Below are 6,671 nucleotides of genomic sequence, written 5' to 3' on the forward strand. Positions count from 1 at the left end.
ATGTCTAGGTAAATTCATTACAATATAAATAAGTAAGGCAAGTCCATGCCCTGTGAAATCCATCCCGAATATATATAATCATCTACCCTCACTGGGGGTGTGTACAGACTCCAGAGGGGCTCCTTCACTCAATACAAATTATAGGAATTTATTCCATATGAAAATACTAATTTTCCAACAAAATCTGAAATTTAACTCAAAAATCGCACGTCTCAGAACCCGACAAAATTTACAAAATATGAACGCCCATCCAACCACGAGTCCAATCATACAAATTTCACTAAATTCTGACATCAACTCGACCCTCAAATCTTCAAATTAAACCAAGAGGGTTTTCTAATCTTTCCAAATTAATTCACCCATTAAATGTTAAAAACAATCATGGATTCGGGTAATTTTATTAATAATGAGTTAAGAACACTTACCCCGTTATTTTCCTTGAAACTCTCCCAAAAATCACCTCTTCCCGAGCTCAAATTTGTCAAAAATAAAAAATGGGACGAAGTCCCATTTCCAGAACTTAAATATGTTGCGCAGTCATTTACCCTATGTGATCATGGCAAAACACCCGTAATCGCGAAGCACAAATTTTTCCAGCCCTTTTTTTACTCTATGTGATCGCTGCTATTCTCCCGCGATCCCGAAGAACAAATTCCCCAACAGCCTTGTCCAACTTCTTCCGAACATCCTTTAGTATAATGGTCATAACACTTGGTACACAACTCCAAATAACAAATGATTTATATTTCTAAAAACTAGACACAAAGATCTACAACTTTTATTTTTGGATCATCTCCAAATTCCTTATAGATTGCGAGATATAAGCCTCCAAAGTCGGGTCAGTGCAGTAGAAAATTTCCTCTACGCGATCGCGATTCACTGGCCATTTTTCCCCATTTTGTGCTTCGCTATCGTGGCCAATTCCATGCGATCGCATAGCACACTGCTGTAGCCAAAAACCATCAGCTTTAGATGGCCTAGAAATGGTCTGAAATCACACCGAAACTCACCTGAGGCCCCCGAGACCTCAACCAAATACACCATCAAGTCCCAAAATATCATACGATCTAAATCGAGCCTTCAAATCATATCCAACAACGCTAAGAACACGAATCACACCCCAATTCAAGCCTAATGAACTTTGAAATTTCCAAATTCTACAAACGATGCCGGAACCTGTCAAATCAAGTCCGATTGACCTCAAATTTTGCATACAAGTTATAAATGACATAACGGAACTATTACAATTTTCAAAATCAGATTCCGACCCCGATATCAAAAAGTCAACCCGCCCGGTCAAACTTCCCAAAAATTCAACTTTCGGCATTTCAAGCCTAATTCCACTATGGACCTCCAAATAACTTCCTGATCATGCTCCTAAGTCCAAAATCACCATACGGAGCTATTGGAATCACCATAATTCAAATCTGAGGTCGTTTACACATAAGTCCACATCCGGTCAACTTTTCCAACTTAAGTTTCAAATTATGAGGCTAAATGTCTCATTTCACTCTAAAATCCTTCCGGGCCCGAATCAACTAACCCGGTAAGTCATAAAATAACTGTAAATTATAAATTGAGCAGTAAATGGGGGAACGGGGTTGTAATACTCAAAATGACCGGCCGGGTCATTACACATTCCCCCACTTAAACATAGGTTCGTCCTCGAACGTGCCAAGAGTTGTTTCCAAGCCATAACATCACTATTCCATCTTACCATGCATATACCCGGGGGTGATCCCACATCACTCTATTCCATATAGGCCTGACGACACCAAGTAATTGAAGATCATTACTTCAACCTTAGCCCATAAACCTTGGAATTCAATTTCCAACATTCAGAATTTCTTTTCAAGACCCTAACTTCACATCTACACACTATATGAGTTGAACAAGCAGTATCAAGCCATAACCATAACCCAGATATAATCACGTAATATACTACACAACTCACAAGCTTGCAGCATCATTCCCGATCAAAGTAACTACTCCAAACTAATCCAGTACTAGTATTAAACCCCATATCAAGCCAAACCTCGTTCCAAAACCTTCGTACACTGCCAATATTAAAAGAAACACGCGAAATCTCATAACCACTTATTAGATCAACAAGTCATGGAGCTCTCTCACCCTAACCCGAATCATAATCACTTTCTAAGCCGACTTTAGATGTCATCCTTCCAAATATACCGTAATCAAATCCAATAGTACACATTCTAGGCCCAATGACCTCATATTATTAAACAAAACTATCCCACAGACATGCTAGACCAATATAACTCAAGCCACAACTGCGCAATCCGTGTACCCAAAATAAAATAGAAAATGTTTCAAAGAAGAGAACTGTATTGCGAGTTCAACAAGCACCACTACAACTAAAATGCTATAAGCTCATTATATATAGTAGAACCAAGACTCACAAATTTAATAACAGTAACCAGCTCTTCTAGAGTTCACATTAACATCACTCGCACGGACAATTCACGTGCTATAGTATCAATATCTGGACCTGCACGGAAAACTCACATGCCGATAATATCAATATCCGGACCCGCACGGACAACTCACATGCAAATAATATCAGTATATGGATCCGCATGGACAACTCACGTGCCAATAACATAATCTGCCTGGCATGGTCACAGGCCTCCAGTCCAAGCATATCATACATGAGCAATCAAATAAGTACATATGTATATGATAAATGAAATAAGATTCACATGCTCCTGGACTGGTATAAATAACACGACATAGGGTAGGCATGTGCAAAGTGTGCTCTCACAACTCAAATCGGTAAGTTAACACAGAATTAATAACTACCCGATTTATTCAGGGAATCAGCCTATTTGTAACCTCAAGTATAGCCCAGATAGTTCTCAACAAATGGACAAATACGAGAAACGTTATAACTTTATGCTTAACCGTCAACTCTAGGCATATCATAGCCTAAACATTTTCCCAAATCTGAATACTTGCCCCGATGCCCGCATATTGCTAAAACCTCACATATATATGTATACGCACTCGTAGCGCGTAGTCATCACAAATAATTAACGCAACTAGTGCCTCCATTGAGTTTAAATAAAATGCTCGCCTTAAACAGGCCGCAACCCTGAAACAATATGCTTCTGAGAACTCCCAGTGACCCAAATTCATAGAACACATGAACCATCGTAACTGATCACAACTCCAGCACTCGAATGACTATCACCTCTCTCATGCACGATCATCCCACTAGGAATATTTTCATAATTCTTCAGTGCCACATATCAATAATTTGAGTATCAGCAGTCTATCAACCAGGTGAGTACCACAATGCCAATGAACATCCGTAAGTCAAAACACAATGCCCTTTTTTGAAATACGCACCATTCTCAGGGATTACTGAGTAGTTATAATATCCATCTAAACTTTTGAAATTGACCGTTCTGTCCATAATTCGTGGTCTTGCTTTCCAGAATGAACTGCCACCTTGTACATGTAAGTCTTAATCCCGCACAATACACCACATCTATTATGCCATCATGTGACAAGTACGAGAATCTCATTATCAACTCTGAGTCACCAGCATATTACATACGCGGTCAATTAGAAACCTTCCATTTTCTCTCGTCCATGAAGAATTCACAATGCACAACATGTGTCCCACACCAGTAGAAAATATCTAGTTCAAACCATGCTAGAATCCATCAAGAACACTTTCAAATCCATTTGCACATAACCAAGCTATCAAAACTGAATTCCTCTAACTCGACCAAGCCACGCAGGTCACCAAAACCAAGAATAGTGCCACCGAAACATCTGTAAAGTCTCACCGCATCATAATTATCCCAAAAGAACCGAACATACCATTACCATACTAGTCTAGCCTACTACCCAGTTGTCCTATTTTCTTCGAGTTTCTTCTGAATTACCCTCAAGTTGACACTTCTCCTTGTTAGAACACTATGATCCTTACCCAAAGCTCACTACAAGATATCCCAACATAAAACCACACCGCTTTAAGTCCCATAAGCCACTGTATTCTTCTTAAGCACCTCCATAAATACCACAACTATAACACTCACTATGAAAATACCTTATGTGAATTTAAAATTATTCTTCTTACCTTTCTTATACTAAAATGTAGAATCCATAATCATACAGAATTACCGAAAATCTCGGCACCATTAAATGTAATCTCAGATTCTATCCATGCACAAATCTGGAAAAATTCTAGATTGCTATATAGAAATCTCGAACTCATTAGAACCTTCTCGGGAGTCACGCACTTTGCTTAAATCTAAATTGCACAGCCTAAACGGGCTGAAAGACACATGCCTCATTAGCATAGCAACACTCGAAGAAGTAACCTTGCCTTAACACGACCAATTAAATTCATACTTTGTGCGCACTACATCCTTCAAAATAACATCTTAATCATTCCATAATTTATATATTTTCATAAAGTGCAATGTAACCTGTATCCGGGAATTTTCTTACCTGAGTCATCCTCGATCGCCACCTCTACAAGTCATAACTAACCCACAAGTTTGCCTCAGACCAAAACTAAAATTTAACATATATCCATGACATTGAATTGTCAATAGCAGGCTCCCCCACTTGGCTCAAATCCATACAACAAAACACTCCATAACTCACAATACTCATACATTATTACTGACATAATAGTGCAGTCAGTTCAACGAAAATTTTTCTCAAGCTTACGCAACACCCGCCAATTTTAACGGTCACGGTGGGTCCGTATCGTAATTTGGGACTTAGGTGTATGCCCGAAATTAAATTCGGAAGTCCATAACTTGATTTAACGTGATTTGTTGAAAACTAGTAATTTGAAGGTTTAAAGAATTCCTAAGTTTGACCGTAGGTTGACTTTGTTGCTACTAGTTCGGATTTCGGTTTCGGAACTTGGTATAGGTTCATTTCACTATTTACATTTTGTCTGCAAAATTTGGTGTAAAACGAAGTTGATTTGGTATGATTCGGACGCTCGGATGTAAATTTGAAAGTTCTTGAGTTTCATTGAAAATTTCATACATTTTGATGTTCGATTCATATTTCTAGGCGTTATTTTGGTGTTTTGATTGCACAAGCGAGTTCGTATGATGTTATTACACTTATGTACATGTTTGGTTTGGAACCCGAGGGGCTCAAGTGAGTTTCAGATAGACTACAGATTGATTTTGGCTTAGAAGGATTGCTGGTTTTCACAGTTTCTGATATCTGGTGCTTTGTTATTCGCGGTCGCAAAGGGTAACTGGGGAGGTTTTCTTTTACGCGAACGCGGAGAAGAGCTCGCGAACGTGAAGCATTGGAGGAATTACCCTTCGCGAACGTGGCTCTTCACTCATGAATGCGATGGGTAAGGGATTCTGGGGTGAGACTGGGGTTTGATCTACGTGAACGCGAGCCTAGGCTCATGAACGCGATGGCTAGGGGGTGCAGACCATCGCGACCACGTGAATCCTCTCGCGAACGCGCAGGCAATTTTGGCCGTTGCTCTTCGAGATCGCGTCAGGCCATTTGCGAATGCGAAGAAAGCCTGACGCCTAGTGACTTAAATATCCCAAAGTCAGGATTTAACCTATTTTCACCATTTTCAAGTTTCAACTCGGCCTAGAGGCGATTTTAAAGAGAAATTTCATCCCAACTTCATAGGTTAGTATATTTTAACTCGTTTTCTTCCATTTCCATAAGCGCCCATTGATTTCTAACCTTTAATCTATGCTTTTTCATGGTAGAAATTGGGGATTTTGAGAAATTGAGATTTAGGCCTCCAATTGAGGTCAGATTTCAAAACTAATCACATAACTGGGCTCGGGAGTAAATGGATAATTGAGTTTTGGTCTGAATCTCGGGTTTTGACCAAGTGAGCCCTGAGTTGACGTTTTTTCAAAATCATTAAAGATTGAATCATTTTCACTCGTGGGTAGTTTCTAAAGTTTATTTTGAATTGTTTGAACTATATTTGGCTAGATTCGATTAGTTTGGAGGAAACTTTTAGAGGAAAGGCCCCGATTGAGTTTTGATTTGATTGCGGAGCGAGATAACTGTTGGATCTAATCTTGACTTGAGGGAGTTAGGAATTTGTAAACTATGTATTGTGTGGGTTATTTGAGAAAACATCGTATATGCGAGGTGACGAGTGTATATACGCCGTCAAAATATTTTCTCCATGATTTCACTTTATTTCATGTATTGTCTTATTCTATGCTTTAATTGCTTTCTATGCTGTAATTTGTTATTCGTCATTTAATTATTCTTGTATTGAATTGTTCGTCCCTTCCATTACTTTGTGCTTATTTGCTACTTGCCTTAACTGTTTTACTTGCACACCTTAATTGTCATGTGCTTTACTTGGCCTGTTGTATCTTGTAATATTTGTTACATCCTTTGATTATTACGTGTTTCCTTTATTGCCATGTACTCATACTCTTTGATTGTAGAAATCCTAGTAAATTGAGTTATGAAATTGTTTATGTTATCTGAAATTGATTGGGGATCGGGTTGCAAGCCGCAACGGAAGTTTGAAAGATGATGAATTGAAACGGTGGAATACGGGAGGATACTTGATATTGATAAATGATGATATGGTGGGATGGGTTGTGCGTCGCAACAGATTATGTACGTGATACTTGATATTGATTATTGATGTTATGGTGGAATAAGGG

The sequence above is a fragment of the Nicotiana tomentosiformis genome, chromosome 6, assembly GCF_000390325.3.
Source record: "Nicotiana tomentosiformis chromosome 6, ASM39032v3, whole genome shotgun sequence".
NCBI classification, from domain to species: domain Eukaryota; kingdom Viridiplantae; phylum Streptophyta; class Magnoliopsida; order Solanales; family Solanaceae; genus Nicotiana; species Nicotiana tomentosiformis.